The sequence below is a fragment of the Apostichopus japonicus genome, chromosome 5 (genome assembly GCF_037975245.1).
Source record: "Apostichopus japonicus isolate 1M-3 chromosome 5, ASM3797524v1, whole genome shotgun sequence".
Taxonomy (NCBI): Eukaryota; Metazoa; Echinodermata; class Holothuroidea; order Aspidochirotida; family Stichopodidae; genus Apostichopus; species Apostichopus japonicus.
Window position 1 is genome coordinate 1,759,692 of NC_092565.1, and position 23,482 is coordinate 1,783,173.

A 23,482-nucleotide genomic window follows, 5' to 3' on the forward strand; every position below is an offset into this window, starting at 1 on the left:
GGTAGCTGGGGCCTATGTGTACCTTGGGCATCTGTTTACCAACTTCTTGGTAAACATAACTCTGAGGCATTACCAATTCAAATATCGTGCGTTGTGTAAACAAATTTCACTTCGTATGTAGCCAACATGATGGTTTTTATCAGAAATTAACTTAGCATTGTTTTTATGTTCTTGCTATAAAGAGCATTTTCAGTGCAAACCTGAGCCTCACTCAACAGTGTATATACCGTTATTTTCTCAATCGGTGTAGGTAGGATATATGTTAACCTCAACTTTCCGCGCAATATACGAGAAAACTAGAATATATATATCAGCGACATCCAGAATTTGCATTAAAGACACATAACTGCTATTCTTGGTGAAATTTGGAATATTCTGGTTGTAAAATAACGAAAATTGGCAATTTTAGACCATTGCAGTACGAGACTTGTAACGACATGGCGCCATCAACTGTTTAGACACAGCACAGAGGTATACACTGTTCGTACGTACGCGAAGTAGGCTACGACTGTTGTACACATCCTGTACATCACCCAGCAACGTAAGTATCTCATTTTAGCTGTAATTTTATCTGTGAAAGACTACCGATGAGGTGCTCACTTGAAACCAAGGCTTACGCATTACCTGGATATCCAATATACTTCTTCATGTGAAACTTGTCGCCACTAACAGCAGTATTATTGGATGGAAAGTGTGCATATTAGCCGGTTGTACGGCATACCTGAGGCAAGCCTAAGCTAGGTACTATAGGGTAGGAGGGTGATATCCCTATGTTCCGACGTCTCTTTGTTCCGACGTCTCTATGTTCCGACAAATTGTTTGGACTCTAATTTTTTTTGACCAAAAAATTTCGGACCCAATTTTTTTTTGGAGACTCAATCTTTTTGGCCCCCATTTTTCGGACCAAATTTTTGGGGGGACTTCATTTCTTGGGCCCCAAATTTATTGGGACCCAATTTTTTTGGGGGGACTCAATTTTTTGGACAAACATTTTTTCTGACCTACCTTTTTAGGGGACACAATTTTTTGGACGCACCAAATTTTTTTCAGGAAAAAAAAGGGCCCAAAGTTTGCTATGCTTGTGACCGAAAATTGCTTGTGATCCGAAATTTAATTGTTTGTACTCAAATTTTTGGGACCAAAATCAGTTTGGTCAAAAAAAATTTGGTCCGAAAAAAGTTGGTCCGAAAACATGTCAAAAATTTTGGTCCAAAAAAAATTTGGTCATAAAAATATATTGGTCTAAAAAAAATTTGGTCCGAAAAAAGTTGGTCCGAAAACATATTGGTCAACAATTTTGGTCCAATAAAAATTGAGTCCGAAAAATTTTTGGTAAAAAAAATTGGAGTCCAAAAAATTTTTCGGAACATAGAGACGTCGGAACATAGAGATGTCGGAACATAGAGACGTCGGAACATAGAGACGTCGGAACATAGAGATGTAACCGGGTAGGAGGTATCGAGTGTGCCGAGCCGAACAAGTACCTATCTCATTCATTAGGCTACTTGTTTATATTTGAAGGTCATGAGGTAGGGAGCTTTGCATGGGGCTTCCTTGCTGTTCTAAAGAATGGTAGCCTAAATTTACGTGTTACTACTAGTATCATGGTGGGCTCATAATTGACGCACTTAAGCCTAGGATTTGATCAACGATGTAGGCCTAATCCAAAAATCCAAATCACTCAACTGTATGTGTTTTTCATGTGTAGTTCCTCAGAAATGTAATGATCTCTAAATATTTAGGGTTCTGTGCTTATGCACCATACAATTGAGCAGAATTTGACCTCAAAATGTCTGCGTGTCAAGTTCTTTCATACCCCTAAATTGACACATTCGTCGATAAGCTAACTGTAGTGTAGGCCTTAGTATATACATCCATTGACTTTAGATGCAGTTTGCTATGCTCTGAGCCTCTAAGCTCAGACAGGTCAGGTCCCAGAGATAAGTGGTATCATATTGAGGTAATGTTGGTTATTTTTAGGGTGTAAGATTCCAAATGACCAAGAAGATAAGAGATAATGCTCAAGCCAAGCTAGACATGATCTGAACCTCTCAGAATCAATCAGTTTAACAACATTTATTATTTCATAGTCTTTGCAAACTGAACTGTACCAGAAGAACACATACTAGTGAAACACATAAGAAGAATGATGTATATATTTCCAGGCTAATTTGAAGTCAGAGCTTTTTTTTGTTATACTTCTACAGTCTACAGCTAGAATGTAATCTCATAAGCTTTGAAAGTGATAGCATGTTTAATATGGGGCCAGTAAGTACAGATACAATTAGTTGATTTGTTGCAGTTTCTGTGATCATGGGAGATGTATACGTCTCACATCTCAATTGCTACACATACCAATTTTCTTGCAAAATTTTAAGATTTTGTGTCATGTTATTATGCAAAAAAGGTCTTGATCCGGCTGCAATAGTCTCTTTAAAGCTTTGATATGAGTTTGATATAAACTAGTGTTTGCACAAGTAACCCAGGTACCCGCCCAACTGATTGCTACCTGGTTCCGAACATACTACCCGGTTCCGACGTAAAATGTAAAGTTATATTTGTGTACAAAATGTATAAGTTAAGTTCAGGAAACCTATCGCCGCATTGTTTTAATGTTTGCCACAATGCCCCCGAAAAATAAATTACAGTTACTGTAGAAGTGTTGATACCCCTCAAATCCATAGTCGCCATAGTCACAAGCTGCTATTTCATCAGTAAACACGTCTGATTCTTCTAGAATTGATGTATGTTACGCCTAATGTTCAGTTGTAACATAAGAACAGGCCTCGGAATATGGCCAATATTTCTGCTCAAAGTAATGATGCACAAGTAAGTGCAAACTTCCCAAGTTAAAAAGCAACATTGGAGTAGTTTTTAGTTGTTATGACTTCTTTATGTTATGTTCTGTCTGGTAATGTTCTACAGTAATTCTAGAGAAGTTACCAAAGTACCGTTAGGTACCTGAACCTCCCCCCCCCCCCTTCTCCTTCATATCTCTACTTACATCAATTCTTTAAAGTGCAGCATTGAATGTCATTTAAATTCAAATCAATTGAGGAGTATTTGTTTCTCTTTAGCAGCCAGAGAATGAGGAAGAAGCTACAGACAGTGATGTCAGAGATAACTCTCTAGTACCCGTAAGTTTTTGTTGCACTTGTTTTCCATTCTGTTGTTTCGGACAAATTTGTTTATAAGTCTTGTTAGGTAAGTAACAGACATTTATGGATAGGGTGGCACCTGCACATTAGCTCTTTTTCCCACAGAAAAGTGATGCTCTGATAAGCCCTTTCACTGAAGAGTTAAGACTTTGTATTTCTTTGGAGGTGTGTGTGTGTGGGAAGGGAGGAGGGGGGATAGCATGGGATTTGCTGGTGATCAGTTTGTTCATGGCTGAGTGCCTGAATTTCTTGCTGGCTCACCAGTCAAAAGTTGGCTGACTGCTGGTTTAAGTTCATTGGTTTGAAACCACAAATCTATTTCATATACAATACACTTATTTTAAGTGTTGCCCTTTATTTAAAATACTCTTTCATTATACTTCATTCAAATCTACAAAATGAAATTTCTTCTATGCAGTAACCAATGACAGTTCCAGCCTGGAAACATGTCCTTTTGTGGCCTTTTGAAGGTAATCCTTCTGCTTTGTTGATCATCTAAGAAAGATTCATCAATATAAATTAAAGCTGTGTAAAACAGAGCAATATAAATCATGCTCATCTAATCAATACTGTAGTTCGTTTAACAGCCTTTACTGTACATTAACTTTGACAAAGGCTTGCTTTTATTTTACAGTATTGATTGATTGTTTACTTGGTTGATTAGTTGGTTATGTTTGATTATTTGAATATCTATTTTTATTGCAACCCCATTAAAAGAAAACATTTAATATAATGGATAAATCTAGGACTATGTCAATGTGTTAAAACTATAAGATATCTCTTGCAATTGCAAAGAAGAAAGCAAATTGAAAAAGCTTGTGTCAATGGAGCAATAGGATCTATAGTGCATGACCCTAACCTGCTAGGATCACCTTAAATAAACTTAAGGTTGACATTGTAATAATGTGTCAGAACTCATACATGCTTACTTCATATGTTATTCCATACAGATAGCAATTATCCCCTACCAAGGGCATAGGAACCGGGGGGCTGGGGGGCGCCAGCCCCCAGTGAAAAATATGGGGGGGGGGCGGAAGTATCGTTCCACCCCCCCGCTCCGCAAGTCAGAAAACCCCTTTTTCATTTCCAAATGAGAAAAAAATCTCATTTGAAGCACCAAATTGCATCTAAGGCCAGGTGAAAATGCAAAATTCTTTACAAAATGGAGTGGGTGTTGAAGTGTGCTATATTGCACCAAACTGCATCTGAAGCCACCTGGAAATGCAAAAAAATTCCAAAGGGGAGGGGGACACCCCCTCCCCTTAGACCCCTCCCCCAGGCCGGCCATTAGTCTTCAGCTCCCCCACTCAAAATTACCTTCCTACGCCACTGTCCCCTACTCATAACTTAAACTTAAACCAGTCCATGATCAAATGTTGAAAGGAATAATATATCCTAAAGTATTCAGCAGAAAGCTGACAAGTCAATACCAAATAAATTGGAAAAAGGCAAAAAAAGAGTACTGCATAGAATCCAATATTAAAGCACTATAGTGAGGTTGATCTGTATACATCTTATTGCCATTTATGCATTTGGGATTTTTAGTGGGTAAACTTCATGTTCATAGTGTATATCTGATATCTGTAAATGTTTGTTCATTCATTCAATAACTTTTAGAAATTGTGTATGCCCAGTTAGAATACTCACTCTAAAACCACATTGAGAGTTGCCTTCTCTGTTGATTGCCTAATTTTGTTACTGCAGGCAAAACTGCATGTGCAGAGGTTAACATTGACCCCTTTTTACCCTGTTTGTAATGGGAAGAAACATTGGGGCTGTGAAAAATTATCCCTTGGCTTCTGTTTTGCAACAAATGGCAAGGGGATGGGGAATTTCTTGTCCTGTATTGCTGTGTACGTACATTAAGGTCAAAATTAGCACTGCTAGACATTTCACTATTAATATAGCATACTTAATAATGTTGCCCCACTCCAAAACATCTCCCCCTTTCTCTTCAATCTCGACCCTACCCCTCCTCTAAACATGTTATGCAGACCCAATGCAAGATAACATTGAAAGTTTCCTCCCTTTTAGATTGCCTTATTATGTTATTGATAACTTTCAATTTATGAAGAGGTAAACATAGACCCCAATTATCCATATTTGAAATGGGCCACAGGGATTTATTGTGGGCTATCAAATGTTCCCCCAGCTGGCTACCATCTGGAAGCTAAGGGTAGATTTCTTGGTGGTCCTGATTTATCCCCCCCCCCTCCCTCTTATCCTCCCCTCCTTGTGTGGCTAAACTACATGATATATCCCTACCCTACTTTTCTTCTTTTTATTATCTAACCGATTTAATTTCACGGTAGTATTCTTAGATATACTTCTCTAAAATATCTTTGCCTATATGTAATAATGTTAACCTACTCCCAAATATCTTTGTCACATTTTCCTTTAATCTCTACCCTCACCCATTCTCGATGCCCTTGTATGCATGAAACAATGTAAAATCAAATTGAGAGGTGCTTCCTTTATTGATTGTCTAATTTTGATAACTGCAATACTCAATGTGTAGAGGTTAACACAGACCCTATTTTACACTGTTTCCATTGGAAGGAGCGGAGGGGTGGGGGGGTGGGTGATCATTGGGCTCTGAAGTGTACCCCCAGCTGGCTTCCATCTGGAAGCTGAGGGTAGACTTCTTGGTGGTCCTGATTATGTTTTTAAGTCTTCCCTGTGGATGCTCTGCCTCCCCCCCCCCCCCTTGTTTGTCCAAGCTACTGGGCATATTCCTGCCCTGTTTTTTTCTACCTAAGGGATGAACAAATGTCAGCGGTATTGTTTAAAAAAACTTCTGTTATACCTTCCGTCTGGAAGCTAAGGGATGACTTCTTGGCGGTCCTGATCCCCGTTTGATCCCCTTCCTATTGATAAGCTACTGGGTATATCTCTGCCCTCCTTTTTTGTTGCCTGGCTAATAAATTAATGTCAAAGGTGGTATTCCTATATACTTACTAATACCTTTGCCTATATGTACTTAAGTTATCCCAACCCAAAATATTTCTCTTGATCACTCTCAATGTATAGAGGTTAAAGATGTATAGGCCCCTAACTAAATGCTATACTTGCTATATGATTTCAAACTGCACTTTTCCTGGAGGCAATACCCTCTAAACTTTTCCCATAATGCTAAATAAGCAAAGAAGATGGCTGAATGTCCCAGTGAGGTAAATTACCTTGAGGGTGGTAATATGAAGAGTATAAAAATTATGACCATATGCAATGGACCATATTTGAAAATCTTCCATATTTGGGGTCAATACAGCATACCTTTAACATAGACCCTTTTTACCCTGTTTTGCAATGGGAGAATCATTGGTAGGGGCCGGGATGTGAAACATTTCCCTTCTGTCTTGAAACTAAAGGATGGTAGGGGTGGGGGGTTTGTTGGAGTTGCCTTGACCTCCATTGCTTTGGCTATCCTGTACTTTGAGGTTAAAGGTAGCATTAGTAGTATTTCATTTATGTACTATTTTAACCCACTTTAAAGAACCCTCCCACTTTCTGTTCAATTCCTACATTTACCATCATCTACTCCTGGTATGTATTGAACCAATGCCAAATCACATTGAGAGATAACTCCCTTATTGATTTTGTAATTTTGTTACTTTCACACAAAATATTGTATACCTTGAAACTTTTGCTATAACCTGTATAGGTTTAGTATACACCCCATTGAAGGGTAGGGGGAATGGTGATGGCAAATGGGCTGTAAATTTGTATCTCTTGGCTTCCACTTCAGCTGAAGGGATGTACATACCACATAGTATATGTCCCACCTATTTTCTCTTGCCATAAGAATTTGACTCTCCTGTACAAAAAAAAATGCAATGACTCTCTGTAGAGTAAGCAATTACCCTGACATGTCACACAACAGCTAATCATATATGGTGTAAAATAGTTTTTGAATAATCTATCATTTGATTTTAAAATGTTGAATATAGGACTTTTGACTTCATATACTATTTTGATTGTACATTATTTCATCTCATTCAGCTAGTTATGTTCAATCTTCCTGATCTTCCAAAATTATGAGGTTTGGATATTTGTTTTACAGATACACACACAAACTGACTGCAACAAGAAGACAGATGGAAAATATTCAGTCTCTGAATCAGATGAGGATGGTGAGTTTGACTGTTTCTCCACAGGATTGCCCTTAGACGGCTAACTAAATGTAGTACCTTGTAAATTTCCAGCTAACTGCACTCTGCTTGCTTTTATGTCATCTTTATGTTACTGTACAATAAACCATATATAAAAAAGCGAGGTATATGACTAGAACAGAACAACTGTTGAAGATATAATCTTATCTAGGTCATACTGCTGTATTGGCCCCAAATATAGCATGCTACCGCAAAAAAAAGTTTCCTACAATTATGTTATCCACCTGCCATGGTCGTAAAATGACCTCATTTTAACAGTTATCCTGCACTGCCTGGCACATATCTTTCCTTGTATCAGAATCTTTGTGTAGACACTGTCTTGTAAACTAACTGTCGACATATAACGATATATTATCACGCAGTGTTTACACGAAGAACCTCACAGTGTCAAGCTGTGCAGACTACTTCATAGTGAACAGGTCATTTATGAAGGTGGCAGGTTGATAACATAACTACGAGACTTTCCTAGCTATTGCGTGCTATAATTGGTCACAACACAACAGATTTTGCAATGTAGCATTTACACATACGGAAATACAAACTTTTCTTACTTTGGTAATAAACTGGAAACAACAATTAATGTTATTTATGGACCATTTTCATCTAAAGGCTAGAGGGTTCAGTTGAAATTCAAGGCCAAAGTCTGAAAACCTCAAGTAGCAGTGGGTATGTACATTGTTTAGATATTAACTCTTTATCTTTAGACATTGACCAATTTATAAAGAAGAATTCCACCCAAAAACTTGCCTGAATTCATCCTTTCATATACAAATCTAGTCAGACTATAATCAAGCATTCACCTATAAGCATGTCCGATATGAGGAGAAGGAGCATGGGGAAATTCATCCTCATCACAGTAAGCTGGTCAACCATTAATACTCATTTACATAAGGACAAGCACACAATCTGTAGGCATACATGACACTTAAAGAGGGGGTGAAATGGACAGATTTATATGAATCATCATTTTATATACACTCGTAGCTTTCCAATGATACACAATTTGTGTCAAACAAAGCTTGCATCCTCCAGGAATAAACAAACAAAAATTGGCGGGTAATAAAATCTTTCCAAAACTTGTTGTATATATGGTAATGCGGCGTGACGTCAGTCGAGGAACCCAGCGCAGTTCCAGGACGCTTTTTTTACCTTCTTAAACGTCTGAGTACACACAACATTACACTGTTGCAGTGCTCTATAGAAATTGAGATTAGGTGTTTGGAGTTTTGTTTTTACATAAATTTATCTCATAACTGTTAATAATGCCGAGCCAATGTGCCAACTGCGCGCTTTTCCAAATGGTGACAGAAATCTATGAAAGTGGACATGATTCGTTCAAAACACTACACATAGACAATGTTACGAGTGCCTGTGGGCCTAAACTATTGCCAAATTACTTGTTATGACCACAGACTATAGGCCTCCTTAATGTAGCAAATGACAATTTGGTTTATTGGATACCTGGTATTTTGCACAAAACTTAAGGCCAGTTGGATTTAGAACAGTCAATACTAGATCTGCTGTAATATATTTGTCCTTATTGGCGTTCCATATTGTATCTGTTAGCAAAAAGTCTAAATAAAAGTCTCTTCCAGTTGTTACGTTAAACAGAGAACCATGCCTTGTGTTTTATTTCATTGACGACCATAAAATATGTTACACTGGCGACGAGGATAGGATTAAAACCTGGCAGATCACTTTGCTGATCGATGATTAAATTCGATAGTGGTTCGACCACGAGATCAATGCGGTAAGTCATCGCAGTGATTACGAGACGTCTGTTCTCAAGTATTGTTGTCGTTGTGCAACTAGACCTACGATAAACAGTATGGCTAACGCTAGTGGATTTATTGGAGGTGTAGGCCAGTTTGACCATGCGAAGGAAACGTTTGCTTCGTATACCGAGAGACTGGAAATGTTTTATCTGGCAAATAATATCATAGAGGTATCAGGGGGGACTCCTGAACTGGTTGCAGCTCGAATCGCTGTGGTGGAAAGAAAAAAAGCCATATTCTTGAGTGAAGTAGGCCCAGAAGTATATTCAGTGCTGAGTAACTTAGTAGCCCCGACGAAACCAAGGGACAAAACGTTAGAAGAAATTTTCAAGTGTCTTAGACAGCACTTTGACCCAGCACCATTGGAGATTTCTGAAAGTTTTCATTTTGGTAAACGAGATCAAAAGCCTGGAGAAAATGTAAGTGACTACATTTTGGCTTTGAAGAAACTGTCCATTCATTGTAATTTTGAAGGCTACCTGAACCGAGCATTAAGGGACAGATTCGTTTGTGGTTTACGGGATGTCAGGATTCAGAACAAACTTTTGAACACTGCAAACCTCACTTTCGTGGATGCCTGTCGCATTGCAACAGCTATGGAAATGGCGTCTAAACAGGCTCAAGAGATGCGCCCTAGTCAGAGCGATGGAGGATCAGTGAACAAAGTTTGGACATCTGTCAAGAAGCATTACCAAGGTGACAAGGAGAAAAGCGGCAGAAATCAAGCTGTGTCATGTTATCGTTGTGGAGACAACCACTACGCCAAGGACTGTCCTCGTAAGGGTGTCATCTGCCATAAGTGTAAGAAAGCAGGACATTTTGCGAAGTATTGTAAGTCTAAGTTACCAAAGGTTTCTCACTCGAAGCAACCTGGTGTTGTGAAGTCAGTTACTAAGGGGAACTCTAGTCAATTAGACGATGACTCTTTGGGTGTTTACAGTATAATGTCCTTGTCTAGCTCTTTCAAAGAAGGTTATTTTGAAACTATGTTGTTAAATGGTAAACCTTGTAGAATGCAGATAGACACTGCAGCGGACTATTCAATTATGTGTAAGTCTATGTATGACAGAGATTTTGGTCACATTTCTCTTGAAAATTCGAAAGTTAAGTTGTGTACTTATACTGGAGAACCTCTGGTTGTTTGTGGAGAGATACAGTGTCAAATTGAATATGGGCATCAAAAGTTAACCTTGCCAATGATTATTGTGAGTCAGGAGGAAAAGCCAGCACTCCTTGGTAGAAATTGGCTGGGCAAATTGAAGTTGAATTGGACTGAAGTTTTCAGTGTCAACCAAGTACAATCTAGTGAGTCTGGTGCAAAGCATAGGTTAGATCTGATATTACGTAAACATAGTCATTTATTCCAGGATAGCTATGATGGTTTGAAAGGTCACGAAGCGCATATCAGAATTAAGCCCGATGCTAAACCTGTGTTTCATAAGCCCCGTAGAGTGCCTTATGCACTGAGAGATCCAGTTGAAGCTGAATTGAAAAAACTAGAGGAAAATGGGGTTATTGTCAAAGTTGATAGATCTAGATGGGCGAGTCCAATTGTGGTTGTGCCGAAAGCTGATAAATCTGTAAGGATATGCGGTGACTATAAGGTTAGCATTAATCCTTCAGTGGAGGATGAGCAAACTACATTACCTACTACCCAAGATTTATCTGGTTCAAAGGTGTTCTCAAAACTTGATTTGTCACATGCTTATGCTCAGCTACAGGTTAATGAGCAGAGTAGAGAGTTTCTCACGATTAACACACACAAGGGTCTGTACTCCTACTTAAAACTGCCCTATGGTGTTAAATCAGCGCCCAAAATATTTCAAGCAAAGATGGACCAAATTTTGCAAGGCATTCCAAAATGTGTTTGTAAACAAGACGATATCCTAATTGGAGGTCAAAATGAAAATGAAAACCTTGACATCTTAGAGATGGTACTAGAAAGGCTTAGTACAGACAATGTTCATTTGAAATTGCCTAAGTGTGAGTTCCTAAAGACTAGTACTGTGTACTTAGGTTTGGAGTATAGTGGGGAGGGTCTGAGACCAGTAGATGCTTCTATTGAAGCAATAAAGAGGGCCCCACATCCAACCAACGTAACACAGCTTAGATCATGGTTAGGTATGGTCCAGTATTATCATCAGTTCTTGCCAAACTTGTCAACACTGCTTAGTCCGTTACTTCATCTGTTGAAAAAGGGTATTCAGTGGGATTGGACAAGTAAGTGTGAAGAAGCATTTGAAGCATGTAAAGTATGTCTCACAAGTGAAAAGTTACTTGTACATTATGATCCAAATCAGAAACTAAAACTAGCATGCGATGCTTCATCGTATGGCCTGGGGGCTGTTCTTTCTCACGAGTTTGAAAATGGTGACGAAAAACCAATTTGTTATGCTTCCAGAACCATGAGTCCTAGTGAGAAAAACTATTCCCAAATAGAGCGGGAAGCCTTGTCTCTTATCTTTGGTGTGAAGAAATTTCATGATTTCCTTTATGGCAGGAAATTTATTTTGGTTACAGATCATAAGCCGTTACTGGCTATTCTTGGACCGAAATCAGGTGTACCTACTATTGCTGCAGCTAGAATGCAAAGGTGGGCATTGGTATTATCTGCGTATGATTATGAAATTGAGTATAGAGACTCTGCCTCACATGCCAATTGTGATGCATTGTCTAGGTTACCTAGTAAGGAAACTAGCAATGAAGGAATGGAAGGTCAAGTATTTGCTGTAAATGTAATAGATGATAACTTCCCAGTATTAGCTGAGGATTTGTCAAAAGCTACTAGGGTAGATCCAGTTTTGAGCAAAGTTCATCAGTTGGTTTTAACTGGTTGGCCAGAAAACAGTGACCAGTTGTCAGAGGCATTTAAACCATATTTTCAAAGAAGGGACCAGTTATCTTGTGAACAAGGGTGTGTGTTATGGGGTACGAGGGTTGTTGTTCCAAAGCAGTTTCATGAGCAGGTCCTGAATGAGCTTCATTGGGAACATCCAGGGATTTGCAGTATGAAAGCTTTGGCTCGCAGTTTTGTATGGTGGCCTAAGTTGGATGCTGATATTGAACAAAGGGTAAGGGGTTGTTCAGTCTGTCAAAAGGTGAGGGCAGCTCCTACAAAATTACCACTTCATCCATGGGTTTGGCCAACCCGTCCTTTTCAGAGAGTCCATGTGGATTTCTGTGAAGACAAGAAACAGTACTTCCTAATTCTGATAGATGCTCATTCCAAGTGGGTAGAAGTCAAGCCAATGAGCAAGACTACGGTTAATCGTACTATCGATGGATTGAGGATGATTTTTGCCCAACACGGTTTGCCTGAGCAACTTGTGTCAGACAATGGTCTACAATTTACTTCCCATGAGTTCGGTGAGTTCATGAGGAAGAACGGTATCAAACATGTCCTTGTAGCACCATACCACCCTGCCTCAAATGGGGCTGCAGAGAGAGCGGTTCGTTTGTTTAAGGAGTCTTTCACAAAACAGGTTATTGAAGGTAACAAAGAAAGATCACTTAATCATAAAATTGCTGATTTTCTATTGCGTTATAGAAGTACACCGCAAAGTACTATCGGTGTTAGTCCAGCTGAATCACTCATGAAGAGACAGTTGCGAACTAGGTTGCATTTGCTAAAACCAGAAATGTCAAAGAGAGTAGAAGAAAAACAAGAAACTCAGAAATTACAGTTTGATAAAGACAGGAAACTTGAGCGAGTATTTGAAGTTGGAGATGTTGTTAGAGTAAGGAATACTCGGGCTAAATCTAAGGTTGACAAATGGGTTCTAGGAGCAATCGTAGAAGTTAGGGGACCAAGAAATTATTTGGTGAAGGTTGGTGCTTCTAGTCGACTTGTTCATGCAGATCATCTGGTAAAGGTATCTGAACAAGAGAGGGAACCTGGAGGTTATGTACAATCTGATTTACAGGATAATGCAGTAACTCATATTAATTATCCAACCCAGGATATCATGTCACAAAACCCGGTAGGAAAACCGTCTTCTGTCGGTACTCCTATTTTCCAACCAGGGAATGAAACTTCCAACTTGATGGTCGAAAGATCTGGAAACATGGGTAAACCTGTTTCAGATTCTGTGGAACCTTTTCCCCAAAACAGTGGTTTGAGGAGGTCGGCTAGGGAAAGAAAACCTGTACAAAAGTTAAATTTGTAAGACTTATCATCCTTATTGCCTGGATGACAGATGTGTTTCTTTTTCTTTAAAGGGAAGGACAGTGTAATATATTTGTCCTTATTGGCGTTCCATATTGTATCTGTTAGCAAAAAGTCTAAATAAAAGTCTCTTCCAGTTGTTACGTTAAACAGAGAACCATGCCTTGTGTTTTATTTCATTGACGACCACAAAATATGTTACATCTGCAATTCTTCTTTTGTGGTAAAACTGGCGTTGTGTTATGATTTTAACATAACAATTGGGTGTTACAACTTACACAGGCTAGCCTGTTATACAACGTCTATTAGTTAGGTCTAGACCCATATTACTACTACTAGTACTATAGGGTTGCACTTGCACTGTAAGTAACACAATTTCTAGAATATTTGCTACTATGTTAAGTAGCAGGATCATCGACATTCGAGTAAATTTAACTCATATTATGGTCTTAATAATGGTGGTTTTGTTTATGCTCAACCGTCCAATTTCGGTTCAGGATAGTCTAACCGTTCTGCTCGGGGACTTCCGTCGGCAGCAACGCGTCTCGGCCATTGGGAACGTATTAAAATTCTGCTGCAAGGGGCCTCAATTGATAGGATAAAACACCAATATCTTCATCACCCTCGAAAACTATGTCCTCTTCTTCCTCAAGAAATTAATTTCTGTCAAAGCTTTTGAATGTCCTGAGAGGCAAAGGCCAATTTCCTCGGAATCGGAAGATTCGGGAGATGACTTTTTCAGTTGATGAGGAGAGTGTGTTACCTGTACGTAGTAAACTGAATGACGCCGTAACAGTAAAAACCGGGGAGTCGGCTTTGGCTGAAATGGTCCCTTTACTGACGTCATATGAACTGCAGGTTTTTTCACAAGTGTCTGCGCGTGCGGCCATCTGAAAAAATTAACTTTCTGTTGCTTGCAAGTGAAATTTTGTTTGTGTCGCTACAAAATGCCGACAGTAATGAAACGTGATACCGTGTTATCTTTAGCTGAACCTGAGATGTCCATCGCTGTATCGTTTATACACTGTGCCATGGGTATTGACCGCAGCTGTATGTACTGACTGTACACTAGTGTCTAATTACTGACGGTAGCAAGCTGTGTGTGTATTTTCTGGCATCAATGGTGGTGTCTAACACTTCTGTTACACCTCATTCGAAACTAGGTCAGATAACCGGCATTAGATGTTTCTTTTTGCGCGAGTCTTCACACCCTTTAATTGCCATCATAGTTTGTTTTGGGTCAGCCACAATAAAAGTTTGAAACAGCTTAGTGTAGTAAAACAGAAATTAAGTATTTTGTTTTTCCTTTAAAATGTAGAAGCCTGTAATATTCATTCACTTCATTGTTACGTACCGTTGCTACACAACATTGCTAATCTGACACTCACATGTAATATTGGTTTATTGCAATGTGAAATCAAGTGGAATGTGAAATCAAACACACACAATGGACAAGAGTGGACTAACTACACTGTAAGACAGGCCTGGACTAATGACACTGTAAAACTCCTTGTCCCTTAAATCATTCTGAACCACAATATGGCTATGTTGATGAATAATCCAACCAGAGTTCATAAGTAATTTAAGCTGTTATCATATATATATTATATACCACAGGAAAATTTACACCAGAACCTGATGAAAGAAGCATGGAACTGGGAACACTTCGTGAAAGTTGTGAAGTGTCTTCATCTGAATTTATTGAAATCTATATTTCTTTTTAATTAAAGAAGACATCAATGTCGATATCAGTAATGATTGGCTCTGTGTACAGTGAATGTAATTGGGCAGTTTGTGGTGACCGTGGGTGTTACCAATGCATTTGCAACCATGGTTTAAGTGCAATTTGTCATTTCTTTTACTTCTAATTTACAGCTCATAAACCGCTTCAGCATAGGCAAGGATGTCCACAGAGATTGTCACAGTGCCCATTCTGTTTAAAGACCTTGGCTGGATCTCAGCTTTCTCGACAAAAAGAAATCAAGAACCATTTCAATTAAGAATTTGACCAAAGGTGACCATATTTGAATATATAACATATTTGGGGCCAATAGAGCATACCTTTGATACACTGTTCATTTCTATCACTTTACCTCCATTGATTCATTAATGTGAAATTTAATTTCCTATCAGTTCAACTTTCATGTTTAATAAAAGCAAAATTGACAGTCTACTGTTAAGGTGATGCTCATTTGGATGAATCTCAAATAATAGTTAAAGTAAATTTTACATGGCTTTACTAATCAGCTTAGTTTTTCATCAATATATCATCATGATACATTGTTGTTACACGATGCACATTACAAACATTGTACCATGGGGTGATTCATTAAAATGTGCATATCTGATCATCAGGACAATCTTCCTTCTTTCAGAGCATAAATCCTTTTTACTCTAGCTGTTCTCTTGTTGTTATGTGACTGTTCATTGCCAATTTTCCAAATTATTTATCAAAATTTACTTATTTTTCAACACACAATATTCACACAACACATTTTTCTTAGAGAGTTTTGTTTATTTTCCCTTCTTAATAGTGGAATCAATATGCCACATTGGAATAAGAAAAGAGACTTTAAAAAGAAATAAAAAAGAAAAAAAGGGTTAGCAAGTTGTTGAATAACAGTCAACACCAATTGACTGTTATTAGTCACAACAAGTTCAACAAGATACTTACTTGAGTTTATACAATAGAAAGCAGTAGTGGCTCCTGCTGTATTTATCATTTAAGTCACAACAGGTTGAAACAAATTTCATTGGAATTTGCTGTATTAACCGGGAGAAACCAATCTGTCAATTTGATAAAACAAGTAATAATTGATACCCTATTGTATGACACTTAGTTTGGCTCTTGTTTGTTAATCATAAGTGTCTGCATGTGTTATGTTGAGACTCTTGTCACTGAAGCTAATTATCACCAGTATAGCATGGCTTCATTCTATAAATTGAATTATTATATTATATTGAATTGTATTGAATTATTGTAACGAAATGACCTAATGTTAATCTTCATTTTACATTGGATCATTTTGATCTCTGGAGTTGTTTTTGCATTGTTGACTTCAATTATTCAACAAGGATTTTCCTAAAAATATATGACATTTGCATTCAGTGTTGTAGCCATAATTGACATAATTTTGCATGAAAAAAATCACCTAATATACTGTCACACATTGAAATAAATTATCTCATGCATTCTGTGTTGTATCATTGACCTCCTATGTATAAAATAACCAAGCATATAGTGTCAAGCATTGGAATTCTTCATTTCATGCAGTTTGTGCTGTAGCCACCATGTACTTCACTTAATGTTAAAGAAATAGCATACTGGTGCATTCTTCATTTCATGCATATGTATTGCAGCTATCTTTGATCACCTTCTCATGAAAAGAAATCACCAAACCTACTGTGAAAGTCAATATTGAGAATGACTTAAAATATGATATAGATAGTCCCACCATTCAGATGTAAATTTTTTCATTTAAATGCACACTGAAAGTGCCTTTATACTTGGTATGTTAAGGATCCTGTATGCACTTTTAACAGTACAGTTAACAATTGAAATGGAAATAACTGTCTGAAAAATTACACTTTAAGCGTTATCTAATCACTCCAAGTAGCTGGAGTACTACTCAGTCTAGCACACATACACTAGGACTTTCATGGCCTGCACTGACAATCCCATGTTCAAAGACATTCACAATTTATGAAGGACAAAAGGCATTGTAGTCAAGCCTAAGTGGTCTTGTGGAGCCAGATTCGCTGATAAAACATTTTACCCTTAGGTTTGCAGGTTAAAGAAAGCAACCTGAAAGCTTGAAAATAAAAGATAAAATAAAAAAATTATATAAAAGACAGAAGGAAACAACTTAGGCTCATATTTCGCTATTTTGTGGTACCAGTACTAAATGATTTCAAGGCAAGAATTCTGCCTAAATTAAGCATTTCATAGTGATGGAATCCTCTGTTTCAGGTATTGTTTAAAGTGAACTGTCACAAGTTGGTATTGTCCTATATGCATAATAGACCCATTCATTAATGGTTCATCCACCTGTCCTACTTTTGAATATATTTGTTAACTCACAATTGAAATATTATGTAACATCTTGCCAGTCCAAACGCTTTGCATAAGTTCAATCCTCTTGAGATTACATAACACAAGTAAAACCCTTTGTGTACGTTAATAAAATGTGACAATTAAAAAAGCATGTAGTATGTCTTCATTTGTGTTTGTGCTTTTGTAATCTTTTGTATATTATGTAGGCAACCAGATGGAACAAGATGGAAAATGTAGTAATTCACTTTGCAGTTCATTTCCCCATCTTTGTCTTTTTCTACATTTAGACTGGAGAGGAATGTATTTTTTTCAAAGTTTTATACACTTCTACTCATTTGGAACAAATAATTTCAGCTTCATTGTTTGTTTTCCATGATTGAACCCTATACTATAGGAGAGGGGCGTTAAAATTGTCCAATTTACCTTGGCTATGTACCTAAGGAGAGGTGTTTTGTATCATCCTCCCTTTTCAGTGGCTGACCTGTCCATTCAGGTCAATGTAGTAGCAGTCCTGGATATTTCACTTATACCATTTGTAAACTAAATGAACCTACTCCAAAACATCTTCCTCTTTCTCTTAATCGCTGCCCTTACACATCCTTCACCCCTGGTATGCAGTGAATCAATGTCTCTGTCTTGCAAAAAGGGGGAGGTACAAAGCCTGCCCACTCATTAACAATGCTCGATATTTCATTTACTTATGTTACCCAACTCCAAAACACCTTCCCCTTTTTCTTCAATCTGTACCCTTACCCATTCTCCATCTCGTGCTATGCAGACCCAATGCAAAATCAAATTGAGAGCTACCTCCCACATTAATTGCATAGTTTTGTTACTTTAGTTCACAACTGAAATAGACCTTGAAAATTTTGATGCAATATCTGATGACAATAAATATACTGGTTAACATACACCCCACTTTTTGGACAGTGAAGCCTTTCCTGTTGTTTAAATGCAACTAGGCAGAGGGGGTTTTGGCCCTAATTTTTATTCTATGACCTGTACATTGTCGTAAAAGTTAGTATTCCTAAAGCATTAACTAACAAGTTTGCCTATATATAATGTTTCACCACTCAAAATCATTTTCCACTTTGTATCCACCCCTGCCCCCTACATCCCTGGCATGCACTGAAGCAATCCAGAATCACATTGGGAGCTGCCTCCTTTATTGATTGCATGATTTTGTTTCTTTCACACCAGATATAGATCCTCAAAACATAAGTGCTAAATCTGATAACACTAAATATATGTGTCCAGGGCCCACCCTTACCCATCCTCTCCCCCTAGCATGCAGTGAACCAAAGCAAAAACACATTGGGAGCTTCTTCCCTAAATAATTGCATAATTTTGTTTCTTTCACACCAGATAAAGACCAGCCTACAGCCCTACAACATTTATGCTATATCTGCAAATGCTAAATGTATGTAGATGTAACATACACCCCAGTTTCGGGGGCTGTGGGTTATTGCTCTTTAATTTTTCATGCTGTTAATGGGAGGGGGTGTGCTGGCCTTCCTTTTGTTTATTTGTAACCTGACATTACATCAAAGTTAGTATTGTAGGATATCTCACTACAAAAACTTTGCCTATATATAATGTTACACAACTTTGATACATTTTGTCCCTTGTGTCCAACCCCACCCTAACCTCCCCTCCTCCAACCATTGCGTGCAGTGAAGCAATGCAAAATACTATTGGGAGCTGCCTCCCTTATCTATTGCATTTCTTTCCTTTACACCAGATATATACCTTTAAAACATTAATGCCATATCTGATAACACTATATATATATATATATCTGTAGAGGTTAACATACACCCCATTTGTAAGGACAGTGAATAATTTCCCTTTGTTTTGCATGCAGTTAATGGGACATGGTGTCCTACCCTACCTATTGTCTATGGGTAACCTGTACATTGCATCAAAGTTAGTATTCCAGGAAATTTCACTACAATAGCTTTGCCTATACTGTACTGTTTTAACACTCCACTACACTTTCCCTTTGTGTCCAGTCACCACCCTTACTCCCAACCCCCCCCCCCCCCCGCTCAAACCACCACTGCCATATAGAAGCACATTGGGAGCTGCCACCTATATCGATTGCATAATTTTGTTTCTTTTCTTTCTTTATGTGTGTCGTCTGGCAAGGGTGTTGTTCAATAACAACTTCCCGACATGGACGTTAAATGGATGTGTGCCGAGAGATTGGCTTCGGTCAGCTTGCGAGTCTATAAGCCTCCATGGCTTCTTTCGCGAGTTCCTGCTTGCGGGAAGATCACTATACATACATACATACGCCAGATTTAAACCTTACAAACATAAGTGCGATATCTGATAACATTATATATATAGAGGTTAACATACACCCCATTTTTGTTGTGGGGGGGTAGGAACTGTGAATCATTTCCCTTTGTTTTTCATGGAAGTAAGGGGAGGGGGTGTGGTACCCTTCCCAGGGACGTCGCTAGAGGGGGGTGTGGGGATGTCTCACCCCCCAATCTTGGTAAAACTGACGATAGTTGTAAAATTTGAGTGCGACAGTCGGAATTTCCCACTGTCGCACTCTAATTTTTCCGATTGTCGCACTCTAATTTTCATACATTCTTGTAATTTTTTTAATTTTCAGTCAAATTTGACCTTTAATCAGTCATATTTACCATGTTTTCCTTGTCACATTGAGAAATTGTGTCTCGCGATCCTTATACTCCACCATACAAAACTTTGTACGATATTAAATACTCTAAAAAAAAATGCCTAATAGAACTACCAGAGTTGTCAACAAGTCCCTAGCTGCAAGTCTCAAGTCAAGTCTCAAGTCTTTACCAGCAAGTCTCAAGTCAAGTCTCAAGTCAAGTCTCAAGTCACCTTGAAAATTTTGAGCGAGTCTCAAGTCAAGTCTCAAGTCTTTGGAGGTCGAGCTCGAGTCAAGTCTCAAGTCCCTATGAGCAAGTCCCAAGTCAAGTCTCAAGTCTTTGAAGTTTGAATACAATGATGCAGGCTACGAATAATGTAACAGTGTTCCAGGAATTATGTGGTATAAAGTAAACAGCCGAATAGCAAAACCGGGGCACACGCCACGGAACAAATTACCTCAAAATTTGCTAGCCACTGTTTTATTGAAAAAGGCCAACTTTCAGCCAAACAGCAGCCCTGGATGGAATATTCAACCAAGCCAATGGTAGTTATGGTAACGCCTGTAGTCGTCGTTGGGCGCTCGTAATTCGAGCGTACACGCAGGGCCGTCTTAACGCATGGGCCCACTGGGCCCTGGCCCAGGGCCCCGCGATGTCAGGGGCCCCGCAATCACAGTAACCCTGTGTCTTAATCTGGGAGGAAAACTTATTGAATTCGATACTTGACAACTTGTGACGAGAGTTGGTGAAACACTTGAGAGTTTGACATTAAATATTCAAATCTGAGTTGGCAACCCAACAAACAACCCAATGAATATACAATGCCCCGAAGGCTTACACAGAGACACTGTTACTCCGTAACTATAAGAAAGAGGAAATTACCTCAGCCACGAAAGGCATAAAATTTGAAAACCGTGGGCAATACCTCACTATATACCAAACCTAAACAAAAGTAACCACCACTTGTGTTCAAGCTCACCTTTACACCCCATATCAAAACCACGCATTTGAAAAAAACACTTTAGAAACATTGGCACTTAATCTCGCAACACGCAACAATTATCCAAACTGTTTCCAAAAGAACCGATTCTAGCCTACAATAGGGCCCAAAATCTCAAAGATTTACTTGTTAACTCAAGGTTTCGTACTAACGAAGAATCAGCTGACTCTCAAGGTTCACACGAAGCTCTTTTAGATGCTCTTATAGCTGCACCATGAGTCCATAAAAACTTGTGCACAGAAAATAGATGCATTTTGAGAATGAGACGCCCAGGCCGAATATAAAATATTCAAAGGCTACTACTGATGAAGCTCCTCCTATGAAGTTTGAAAGCAGAAACCGGTCTAGTTGGTCATAAGAACCTACGCTAGTCTCTCCTACTATTAACAGTGCACTCAATTCACCTAATAGGTGCAATTATGTTTCACCATGAGGAGCATGCTATAAGTTCATGTTCCTCGGACCCTCCCTTAAAAATAATTCATGTTCTTGGCGACTACGTTGCGTTAGATAGTGTAAAACCGCCTACACCTCCCTCTCAGTTGAAAGACTCAACACAAGGGTGTTACAAATGGTAAGTCCAGTATTGTTGGGGAAGGGATGGAGGCAAGGGCGGCGGAAGCACTTTTAATCTGGGGGGGGCACCGACATCAAAGGGCACTTTGCAGAAATTCGATTGGACTGATGCAGCCTGATATTTAGTACCCTTTATAACTCTTATTGTATTATCTTATTTGCGTATACACATCAACGCCCCCCCCCCCTCAAGGAAAATATGCATACTAGCACTGCAATATCCAATGTGCAAATTGGGAAACAAGGAACAAGTTTTCTATTGAGACAAATGAGGTTAAATCATGCAAGTTGCTAATGTAGGAATCTTCCGAATTAGAGTTTATTTCTTGTTAATATCTTAACAAATTGTTTCCATTCGAAATAGCTTTGAGTTTGACCCACATAAATTCATTAAAAGTCAAGGGTGTAGCCAGGATTTGCAAAGTTGTATGCACGACTATCTGAGCAGAGCGCCACCATCGGTTGGCGCGGAGCGTACAAGAAAAATTTTGGTTTTACAAACCCCTCAGATGGCCGGAAACGGCCCTTCCCGAGTGTTCATTCTGGTTCATGGCCTCTTGCTAACTTGAGACACCTCAATTTTTATGTTGATAAAGGGCACATTTTGAACCCTGAGGAAAAGTGGGGGGGCACGTGCCCCCTGTGTCCCCCGGTTCTGGATGGAGGGCAACTGGAAGATTTCTCTTCTATAATGTATTTCATTTTTTAGATATATGTTATTCAGCTAAAGTTTTATGCTTTATGCGCGACATAGGGAGGGGTGGTAAATGCAGGCATGTCTATGCTTGAGCGATTGTCAAGGATGTCAATTTTTCACGCAACTTTTTTCGAACTCACTTGATTGATGGGCCCCGCTCCATTGCCAGGCCCAGGGCCCAGTGATCACTTAAGACGGCCCTGCGTACACGGAACCATAATTATTTATTATCGATATCAACTTATGAAGTTATTTAATGATTAGAAAAATGTGAAATACAAACAAGTCTCTAGTAGAAAAACCGAGTCTTTTGAAGGCAAGTCTCAAGTCAAGTCCCAAGTCTTTTCTAACTTTTTGGGCAAGTCTCAAGTCAAGTCCCAAGTCTCTGACAGCCGAGTCTCGAGTCGAGTCTCAAGTCCTAAAATTTGCGACTCGAGTCGGACTCGAGTCCGAGTCCCTGACTCGAGTCCCCAACTCTGAGAACTACTGTGCAACGTAAGCAATTATAAAACTCAATGCTAATCTACGGAAGCTTAAAAGTGCCATCAACATAAGAAAAACTTTGCCCCATAAGGTGAAATTTTCAGTAAATTGTTTAGATAACAAGATAAAATCTGATCAAAAGACAGAAAAATGTTGGATTGTTCAGTTGCTTTAACTGAGCAATCGAAAAATTTTATGAAAAATGTTTAATTGACAACTTATCATATCTCGTGAATTGGACATTTTGCTGCAAAATGTTCAATTGTTCACTTCATTTTCCATCCCCTCCCACGCACCTTCCACCCCTTGCACTCACCTCCCCCCACTCACCTTCCACCGCCTTGCACGCACCTTATATAATATCACTTAATGTATGGTGGTAAACAAACACCCAGAAAATTGGTATACAAGGTGCAACATGACACCCCTAACATGGTGTTTGGTCACATGTCCAAAAGGCAACCTATACCCCACTTAGAAGGGTGTTAACATATGCCCCAATCCAGTGCTATATATATATATATATATATATATATATATATATATATATGTAGCACCCTAATATTTCCCAATAGTAGTGTCTATAGTTTTGTCCCCCTGTATAATATACCCTTCCCCTTCACTTTGTTTTTTCACTTTCTTCTTATATCTATTTGTGGTATTTTCTGGTAACACTCACAGAGTCACTAGTTTCCTGCAGAAGGACCATTAAGCCCCTGTGTAGTCTGGCTTCACACTTAGGTTACTCCAAGGTTACACTAAGCTAGTGATA

At 38.7% G+C, this 23,482-nt stretch overlaps 1 protein-coding gene and 1 long non-coding RNA gene across 5 annotated transcripts in view; one reads left to right on the top strand and one right to left on the bottom strand.

Annotated features, from left to right (window-relative positions):
• LOC139967256 (uncharacterized) overlaps window positions 1–23,482 on the bottom strand; it is a 150,182-nt gene that overhangs the window by 64,472 nt on the left and 62,228 nt on the right. The gene's annotated exons all lie outside the window — the stretch shown is intronic.
• Window positions 1,285–18,264, top strand: LOC139967265 (uncharacterized). 2 transcript variants are annotated; one of them, XR_011792943.1, is made up of 4 exons: window positions 1,285–1,529; window positions 3,078–3,137; window positions 7,219–7,288; window positions 15,143–18,264. It is a non-coding gene; the product is annotated as an uncharacterized lncRNA (long non-coding RNA). The 2 variants fall into 2 exon arrangements; XR_011792944.1 differs by lacking the exon at window positions 1,285–1,529 and adding an exon at window positions 1,544–1,960 and having other exon boundaries at window positions 3,081–3,137.